Genomic DNA, 10981 nt, shown 5'->3' with positions numbered 1-10981 from the left:
CTTTCTGCCTCACTCTTTTGTTTTGGTTTTTATTTTGTTCCATGAGGCTATAAAATAAAAATATGATTTTAGAGATGTAGAATATAAGACTAGCTGAATCGTTTAGTCTTTAAATCAATATTTTTATTGTTATTTTATTACTATTTATCATATTTCAATGTTTATAATAACACATTTTAGTATTATTTGATTATGCTAATTTATTATTATCATTATTATTACTGAAGAAAAATACCCTTGGAGTCATCTCCCAGCTTCCATGGGAGAACTCCAGAAAGAGTTCCATGGGAAATTATTGCAAGATAAAATATCTTTAAGAAATGTATTCTATAAATCTTGTTCACAAAATATAGTATAGGTTAAGGAAGAATTATTAAAATAATTTCTTAAAGTGATGGAAGATAAAGAGATGTTATTTAACTGAAATGAAATTTTACTCACTTTCTATTTAACTGCAGAAAAGATGACCAACCCAGCATCTTGTTTTAGAAATAATATGTTAATTTGACACCAGCTGTATCCAGTGGACTTCCCAGGTGGCGCAGTGGTAAAGAACCCGCCTGCCAACGCAGGCGACGCAAAAGACGTGGGTTTAATCTCTAGGTCGGGAAGATCTCCTGGAGTAGAAAATGGCAACCCACTCCAGTATTTTTGCCTGGAGAATTCCATGGACAGAGAAGCCTAGAGGGCTACAGTCCATAGTGTCACAAAGAGTCTGACACAACTGAGCGACTAAGCGCTCACATCCCTTAAGATGTAACCAGTTCCCTGCCCCCAGGCTGCGCTATTACTTCTTGAATGCTCCTTCTTTGTCTCTGCATCCCCTCCAGGAATATCCAAGGGATGAGTGGCATCAGCAAAAAGAAGTGCACGGACTCTGGTTGCAATGCAAGAACTCGTCTTCTTTATTTTTTAACAGCTCAGATTATATAGAATTGTTTTTCTTGCCTCCCCCTTACCATCACCCCATGTTACATCAGATGTTGGTTTCGTGCATGCCTCAATGGCCTAACATTTTCACTCTGACAAAAACAATGTTCCATAGATTCCAGATATAGTATGAATTCTTTGGACAATAAAACAGTACATGGGAAGAGCTACAAAAACATGTTTGACATTTCTGAGAATAGTACCATATGAAAACCCTGATATTTTTCTTTACCTGAAACCACAAAACCTTAGTCTACAATGATTAACTATGAATCAGCAAAACACCTCTAAAGCAACAAAACACCTCTATTAATAGTGAGGTAATGGCAGTGAGGCTGGTTAATATAAATCTTCTATTGAAATCCTATGTAACACATTTCCTAACTCTACAAAAATACCCATAATATTCCATGTTGTTTAAAGGAAGGGAAACAATGGACAAATAGCAGCCTAGAAATAGCAATAATGAAAGCCCTCTCAAGCAAGGAGCAAGTAAACTGAAGCAGTACATCTACTTCTGAATCTAAATGTCTCTACTCTTTTTTAATCTAGAACATTATAATCTTCTAAGCAAGCAGCCAAACTACGCCTGTGGCCTTTTCCTTATTTCTGCCATAGCCATACCCTCGGCTTGGGCTATTCCGGGGAGGCCTGATTACTACGTATTACATTTCCAAGATTTAGTAGAAAGCACAACAGTAAGACGGAAAGAGAAAGGGGACAAACTGGGTCCCCGGGGCGACCCCGAGGGGAAGAGCTGCCTTGCAGGTTCCTCTCTCGTGACCTTGTCATGGCCTGGGCACGTCCCGGAGGCTTCCAACACCTCCCTTCACTGGTGAGCAAATGTTTGAAAGTCTTCCATGCCCAGTAGCCCCACAGGGTCCTGCTTCATTTCTTTCCCAGCTAAGCAGAATTTGCACAACCCGTGGGATTTTTCTGGCCAGTGAAATACAGTGTACCCTAGAGGAAGAGTGTGGTCTCTAAGGAGAATGTGCAGAAGCACTTTGGGAACACAGATTTAATTGTCTGACCAGTTTTCACATTCTGCTACAGAATTAGATTTTCAAAATCAGGCTCTTCTTTTCCTCTTACAGAAGAGCTGATGATTTCCTAGAAATGAGTCTGTTATAAAAGGAGCTCTTCATTGTTTTCAGTTTCAGTCTGGATCCTGTTTAAAAGAAATGCCATTTCAAGTGGCCTCAAGTGATGTAAGACACTGGCTGGCTGGAAAAGCATTATGTTAGATCATTTTAAAACCTAATTACTGTTCACCTTAAACTATGTGTGTGTGTGTGTGTGTGTGTGTGCTGTCACTTAAGTCATGTCCAAGTCTTTGCGACACCATAGACTGTAGCCCACCAGGCTCCTCTGTCCATGGGATTCTCCAGGCAAGAATACTGGAGTGGGTTGCCATGCCCCACTCCAGGGGATCCAAAAATTGAACCCACATCTCTTACATCTCCTGCATTGGCAGGCGGGTTCTTTACCACTAGCACTGCCTGGGGAGCCCTCACCTTAGACTATGTTATATGTCAATTATATCTCATTAAAGCTAGAAGAAGAAGAAAGTCATGACTGCAAGTATGTGCCATTTGGTGGGAGCAAGGGGAGAAACATCATGTGAAATAAAATTCATATTTTATGGCAAGAAAAGAAAAATTTAATCATACAAATTTTCTATGCCCTTTGCCCTCCTCTCTCCCTCCTACGGTGCACTGTGTATCTGCATTATGTATCAACAAAACTTCCACCATGGACAGAAATAACTGCTCAGCCATAAACAGCAACATCCCCCTGGCACCAAGACAACTCCTTCAAAGATAACATTCCTTCCTGATCTCATAAAGGGCCATGATGATGCTTCATTCTAGGTTATGTGAACAACCAATAATATGCCATTTAATGTACAGCATCTGTCTCCAAAATCTTTTATCACTGACTTGACTACTAACAGTGGAACAGTTCTTAGAGCTTTCTGAGATGCTCTTCTCAAGTTATAATCCTCGAATCTGACTCAAATAAAATTTCTGATTTCATTCATAGATCAACAGATTAATTTTTCATCAAAAACTGCATCAAGGGGTTACAGTGCCTTTCATTGTTATTTTTTCAAAAATAAGTATATGGCACTTAGCATTTTAAGTCTTTTGTAAACAGGCCTTTAATTTTAGAAAGCCCCAGACTGGCCTATTTGTAAGGTTGGTGCCATGACCTGGTATCAGTTTTACTTATGTGGGGGCTCAGTCGCTTCAGTAGTGTCCGACTCTTTGTGACCCCACAGACTGTAACCTGCCAGGCTCCTCTGTCCACAGGATTCTCCAGGCAAGAATACTGAAGTGGGGTGCCATGCCCTCCTCCAGGGGATCTTCCAGACCCAGAGATCAAACCCTGGTCTCCCGCATCTCCTGCATTGCAGGCAGAATCTTTACCGTTGAGCCGCAAAGGAAGCCCCAGTTTCATTTTTAGCAATCATCAATTCATTTTCACCCAGGAGTTGCAATGAGTTTTTAAATTACAAAGTAAGTCATGTCACTTTCATGCACAGTCTTAGAAGCATACATTCTCCGTATGGAGGCTGCGAGATCTTACATCATCCGGCTCCAGTCTTCCTGTCTCCTTGTCCCTGGTTATCTCAGCTTCAGCATGTGGAGCTTCCTTCGTGTACCAAATACACCCAACTCTATTTCAATCAGGAATTTTTTACACAAACTCTCCTTCTGTCTGCACTTCACTTCTCTCATTTCTTTCCTAATTGTGCTCTTACTAAAAATTCATCTAAACTCTTCTTCTGTCAGGGAAGGATTACTGATTGACTAACTTAAACTAGGTCTCCTTTCTATACTTATTAATATTAATAAGGAATGCAAACATTCCTTTGTATTGCTTGTCAGAAATTCAAATATATTTGTTTGTGTAACTTTTTTGAGGAATAAATAATATTTTTTAATTGCTAAGGAAAAGACAATCCCAAAGAAAAATAGCATAGTTATGAACAGATAATTCACAGAGGTACAGATCTTAATTCCTAGAATAAAACTTGAAAAATGCACAATCTCATTTTTAGTCAAGGAAGTACCAATAAGATAACAATTAGCTTTTTAATGTCTTATTTGTGAACTAAAAAATGTAGGAGCAGAGACCATGGTTGTTTTACTAATCACAGAATCCTCAATGCCTTCCCAATGCCTCCCATTGTACCCAGCACATGGTCAGTGATCAATATGTGTTTTTTAAGTGACTAAATGCAGTTACATTTAAAAGTAGCCACTTTGATGTCAGTCAGAATTGTATATGACTTTTGCTCTCTGTGGTGTAACTTTGTTTACATACTAACACATATATATGGAATTTAAAAAGATGGTAACAATAACCCTATCTGCAAAACAGAAAAAGAGACACAGATGTACAGAACAGACTTTTGGACTCTGTGGGAGAAGGCGAGGGTGGGCTGTTCTGAAAGAATAGCATTGAAACAAGTATACTCTCAAGGGTGAAACAGATCACCAGCCCAGGGTGGATGCATGAGACAAGTGCTCGGGCCTGGTGCACTGGGAAGACCCAGAGGGATGGGATGGCGAGGGAGGCGGGAGGGGGGATCAGGATGGGGAACACATGTAAATCCATGGCTGATTCATGTCAATGTATGGCAAAAACCACTACAATATTGTAAAGTAATTAGCCTCCCAAAAAAAAAAAAAAAATCAGCCAAAATAAATAAATTTATAAACAAATTTAAAATTACAAATAAATAAATAAAAGTAAATAAAAAATATGGAAAATCCATCAATAATATGCAAAACATAAATTGATGAAGGTAATCTTGCTCTTGTTGAGAAGGGCATTGGCAACCCACTCCAGTACTCTTGCCTAAAGAATCCCATTAACAGAGGAGCCTGGTGGGCTACAGTCCTAAGGGTTGCAAAGAGTTTGATATGATTGAAATGACTTAGTATGCACCCACATCGTCATCATCATTACCATCATTACCATCATCATCTACATAATGTTTGCTTCTGTGAATCAAAAGAAACCAGTCTCTCTAAAAGATAAATGTATTATATTTAGGAATTTTACTTAAGCTTATTTTTATTTGATACTGAGAGTTTCAGATTTTATTCTGAGTTCATTTACATAATATTCTGAGTAAAAAATAAAAGGAAAATACATTGAGAAAAGTTAGTAAAATAAGGCACACTTCCTTACCCATTAATAAAGCAACAAAAAGCAGAAATCTGAGGAAGTACAGCCTGAATTTGTGAACTGAATCCTATTGCTTTTATTTTCTACACCAAATCACACAATTTAAACATCTTAAGGCAAAGAAGACATCGTCTGTAGGCATTGTTAAGTGGCTCCTTCCTCCATACTTTTCTTCAACCCGGAAGACCGGTCAAGCCCAGGAGCACCAGTTATGAGACTGGGATGTGTTTGCATAGAGATGGTTTTGATTATTCCAGCTTGGTAGCTCCCGATGGTGCTGATTTGGCCCCCAGGTGACATTTGACAATGTCTAAGGACATGTTTGCTTGTCATAACTGGCTTGGTTAGTCATTTACTTCGGAAAGTTTCCCTGGAATAACTGGGAGCTTCTCTGCCCAAAATGGATGACCCACAGCCAATGCCTGCTGTGAGGTATTGGTATCCAACCCTTTGCCGCAAGGAGGAACCAACTCTGGTGCTGGTTGTGCTACAGTGGTCACACGGAACCAGCTTGAAGCCAGTTTCCACCTGAGACTGTAACCTTTTTTATTTTTATATTCTTTTCCTCTCCTGCTTCTCTCAGTCCCCTTCTGCTGAAAGCACTCACTCAGTGAGTCATTAGTACAAAACTATAGCTCTCAGTCTCTGCTTCTGCAGAAACTGACCTAAGACGTTACAGATCCTACTTTGTGGTTTAGTATATGTAAACTTCATGTGAAGGCTCCAAGTCTGTTTTTAAAAAATTAGTATTATGTTTCAGGGTGAAGATTCTACAATTAAACATTAAGCCAAGTTTGTTCATCAAGTTTTTTTTTCCCCCTGTGTGGCTTCAAAGCCTCTTTTTTTTAAATTTTTTATGTTTTTAATATAAATTTATTTATTTTAATTGGAGGCTAATTACTTTACAATATTGTAGTGGTTTTGCCATACATTGACACGACTCCACCACGGGTGTACATGTGTTCCCCATCCTGAACACGCCCCCACCCCCACCTCCTTCCCCATCCCATCCCTCAGGATCATCCCAGTGCACCAGCCCCGAGCACCCTGCATCAAACCTGAATTGGCAATCCATTTCACATATGATAGTATACATGTTTCAATGCCATTCTCCCAAATCATCCCACCCTCACCCTCTCCCACAGAGTCCAAAAGACTGTTCTATACGTCTGTGTCTCTTTTGCTGTCTCACATACAGGGTTATCGTTACCATCTTTCTAAATTCCATATATACGCATCAGTATACTGTATTGGCAGTCCATCCTAAAGGAGATCAGTCCTGGGTGTTCATTGGAAGGACTGACGCTGAAGCTGAAACTCCCATACTTTGGCCACCTCATGCAAAGAGTTGACTTATTGGAAAAGACCCTGATGCTGGGAGGGATTGGGGGCAGGAGGAGAAGGGGACGACTGAGGATGAGATGGCTGGATGGCATCACCGACTCGATGGACAGGAGTTTGGGTAAACTCCAGGAGCTGGTGATGGACAGGGAGGCCTGGCATGCTGTGATTCATGGGGTCGCAAACAGTCAGACACAACTGAGCGACTGAACTGAACTGAACTGATACTGTATTGGTGTTTTTCTTTCTGGCTTACTTCACTCTGTATAATAGGCTCCAGTTTCATCCACCTCATTAGAACTGATTCAGATGTATTCTTTTTAATGGCTGAGTAATATTCCATTGTGTATTTGTACCATAGCTTTCTTTTTTTTTTTTTTTTTAATTAATTAATTTATTTTTTCAGTGGGTTTTGTCATACATTGACATGAATCAGCAATAGATTTACACGTATTCCCCATCCCGATCCCCCCTCCCACCTCCCTCTCCACCCAATTCCTCTGGGTCTTCCCAGTGCACCAGGTTCGAGCACTTGTCTCATGCATCCCACCTGGGCTGGTGACCTGTTTCACCATAGATAATATACATGCTGTTCTTTCGCAACATCCCACCCTCACCTTCTCCCACAGAGTTCAAAAGTCTGTTCTGTACTTCTGTGTCTCTTTTTCTGTTTTGCATATAGGGTTGTCGTTACCATCTTTCTAAATTCCATATATATGTGTTAGTATGCTGTAATGTTCTTTATCTTTCTGGCTTACTTCACTCTGTATAATGGGCTCCAGTTTCATCCATCTCATTAGAACTGGTTCAAATGAATTCTTTTTAATGGCTGAGTAATATTCCATTGTGTATTTGTACCATAGCTTTCTTATCCATTCATCTGCTGATGGACATCTAGGTTGCTTCCATGTCCTGGCTATTATAAACAGAGTTGCATGTTCAAGTTTTTAAGATATTTTCTAACTTCTCCAATATTTCTGTCTTTTATTTTCTGAATTACTGAGATGTGTAAAAGTCACTTTTATATTTCCCAGTACAGAAATTAAAAGCCTTCTCTGTTCTTTATCTGATTATGAGATAAGTGAAAAAAAATCATGCTTAAATCATCAAACTTAAAATTATTCACCACTCTCCTCCAGAATAATTCAAAGACTTTAGAACACCTGATCTGTAGCCCCAATCTTCCTATTTTATGTTAATTCTATCCTCTCATTTTTTAGTCCTAGGATATATTATTATGATTGTTTCATGCAGTCAGCCATTTATTGATTGTTTCACATTCTACTGCTGTCTTAGATTTTCATTTGCTTTTGCATTTCAGACTTCCTGCCTCTTGGATCTTTTTACTTCTGCTTAAAGTGAAACATTTAGAATTTCAATTAGAGTTGATGTGCTCATGGTAAACTCTCCACCAGATATTGCCGGGGTCCAGCCCCGGCGGAGTCCAGGGGTTCCCTTCAGATGAACGGCGTCGGGGAAGAAAAGAAAGTCGAGTCTTGGTTGAGTGCAGGATCAAGACTACTTTATTCTTTTACATTAGTGTTTATATACCCTAAAACCAATAATCCTTTAAAGAGGTTTAAGGAGGGGGGAATGATAAGATTGTACCAGGTGCATAATCATGGGTTACATCATAAATAACTTTCCAGAACAGTCAATACCTACACATAACTTTTAAACAATTCAATGGCAGCAGCTAGTCAACTGTGAAAAGCCATCTACAAACCTTATCTTGGGAAGCTCAGCCCCGGGCGGACTTAGCTCTGGTATGTAATCCTAAGGGTCAGGGGTCTCATGAATTCCCTCCTGATCACACCCTAAGGAATCTTCTCAATCTCCTAATGGACTCTATCTACTTTTGCTTATGGGATAGATAGGCCTGTTTATTAGAACCCATGTGCCCCCAGGGACTGTGTTGCTGCCATGCAAATGTTTCAAGGAGGGATTTTAGGTAACAGTCAGACTAGTTTTTAGGGAGCATAGAAGAATGCCAAGCATCAGAAGATGAAAGGACGAAGGCCTGGGAGTGGATGGTGGGGCGGTCCCAAGAAACCCCCAGAGGTCCAGACGCCTTTGCGTGTGGGGCAGTCCCGGAGGTCCGGACGCCCTTGCGTGCCAGCTCCTTGAACCCAGACCTTGTCACAGGCGGGGTTTCTCTTGCTGGCTCCCGACAAGATATGAATTTTGTACCCATTTTTGAATGTTTTTTTCCTGCATATATCTAGGTTAACAACTATCTTTTTCTTTACCTTGCACTTTCTTTCTTGCACTATCATTTCGCTTCCACTGATGGTGCTGAGAAGTCAGCTTTCACTCTGTCTTGCTGTGAACTAAATATGTTCTTCTTCTGTAAATATTCTTCAGACAGTCTCATTTGCATGCCATAATTTCACTCTGATTTCTCAGGTGTAGATTTAGTATTTTTTCCACTTGGTTTAATCTTGCATTTGCACATGGGTGATTTTTAAAGTTCTGGGAAATTCTCTGACATTGTATCTTCAAATATGGCCTCTGTCTCATTTCTTTCCCCAGCTACTACTTTTGATTCCATACCAGTAAGACATCTTGTTCCATTTGCTCCATTATCAACCTATTCTTCACCCTGAATTACTTTTTATGATGTTTCACTACCTCAATCAATTTCTCTTCCTTTGCACCTGATCTGCTTCTTAGCCACATAGCTCCTCCTCCAGAGACAAAGGTGCCCTCTTGAGGCTTCCTCGGAGTTCACGTTTCCCCTCAAGTAGAACTTGACCTTAATCCTTGTCCTTTCCTAGCCCAACTTTAGTAAGAATCCTGCTGAGTTAGTTTATTGAGATTCCCCCACCCTTGATTTATGATTAAATTCCTCATCACCCATTCTTGATGTTATGGACTAAATGTTTGTATCCTTCCAAGACAGAATTTGGTGTCAACAACTGAGGTGCTAAAGTTTAACAAACACTTTAAAATGTGGAAGCAGCTTTGGAACTAGGTAATGGCTAGAGGCTGAAAGAGTTTTGAAGTAGATGCAAGAAAAAGCCAATACTGCCATGAAGAGAACTAGAAGGGTGATTCTGGTGAGAACTCAGATGGAACTGAGGAACGTGTTTTTTTAAACTGAAAGAAAGATAATTATTTTTATAAAGTGACAAAGAACCTGCCCCAATTTCTTCATTGTTCTACTATTTGGTAGAAAATAGTTGAAACTAGAAATTTAGTTGAGGAGATTTCTAAGAAAGTGTTGAGAGAGAGAGAAGATTTCTAAGAAAAGTGTTCCTTATACTGAAATGTGAGAAGACAGAAAACAATGAAGTTGTAGTATATGTGCTGCCGAAGCGAGCACAATAATGAAGTTGTAAATGTTAAGGAAAGAGGAACCAAAAAGATGTTTAAAACTCTCACTCAGGCTGACCACATTGTAAAAAATAAGGAAGTATAGTCAGAAGAGCACAATAAAGTTGTGGTGGCAGGACCATTTGATAAGGAAATCAGTGTGGTGTGAAGCATGAATTTAATCAACCATCTCAGCACAAGGCAAGAAGAGAGATGGGACTGTACCCACAGAAACACTGCCAGCTGGAACTACAGGAAACAGACAAAGTGGCGTAAAATGAAGAAAGACTGTTGGACTTCTTAGATTCAAGAGAACTGGACCATAGAGCTCTTCGTCAGCTAATAAGCACTCTTCTTCAAGACAAGGGAAGAAGAACCCCAAATACAATTCAGAGATCATCAGGGCTGCCACTCCCACCATAGGCACAGAGTTCATGGACATGTGGTTTAGGAGTATGGGAATGCCTTTATTTTTATTTCAAGGGGAGAGGAAAATGCCCAGCAGAGAATCTGTGGCATATGACCTCCACCCCACAGAGCCACAGGCACATGACCCCTGCCAGGGAGAGCCTCACCCACGCAACCCCCACCAGGCTAAACTGTGGAGGCAGGGCCAATGACTCAGTGAGTCCTGGGGCAGAATTCTGCCCCAATAAATATAGAAGGCAGTGCATTGAAAAAAAAGAGGATTATTGTCCTGCCTTAAGATCTAATAGAGCTTGCCTTGCTAAGAATTTAGACTTGCTTAGGACCCTCACACCTTCCTCCTTTCTCTCCTATTTTTCCCTGTGGGGATGGATTGTATACCGTTACACTATTTGTCTGTGCCCCACCATTGTATCTTGGAAGCATGCAACTTGTCTGGGTTCACGGGTTCACAGCTGGAGACTTTTGCCCCAGGATGATTCCTACTGCAAGCCTCATCCATGTCTGATATAGAAGATACTTATGTGAGACTTTGGACATTACGTTTTAGAGCTGGTGCTGGAATGTACTAAGAATTTTAATTTTGAGCCTGTCGGGATAAAGTGAATGTATTTTGCACATGTAAAGGACATGCATTTGGTGGGGCCAGTGATAGAATGCTATGGACCTCATGTTTGTGTTCCCCCAAAATTCATATGTTAAAGCCAAAATTCCCAATGGGATAGTATTTGGAAATGGGGCTTTTTGAAAGTAATTAGATCATAAAGTA

Source organism: Cervus canadensis, chromosome 2, assembly GCF_019320065.1.
Source record: "Cervus canadensis isolate Bull #8, Minnesota chromosome 2, ASM1932006v1, whole genome shotgun sequence".
NCBI classification, from domain to species: Eukaryota; Metazoa; Chordata; class Mammalia; order Artiodactyla; family Cervidae; genus Cervus; species Cervus canadensis.
This window is presented reverse-complemented; position numbering follows the sequence as displayed.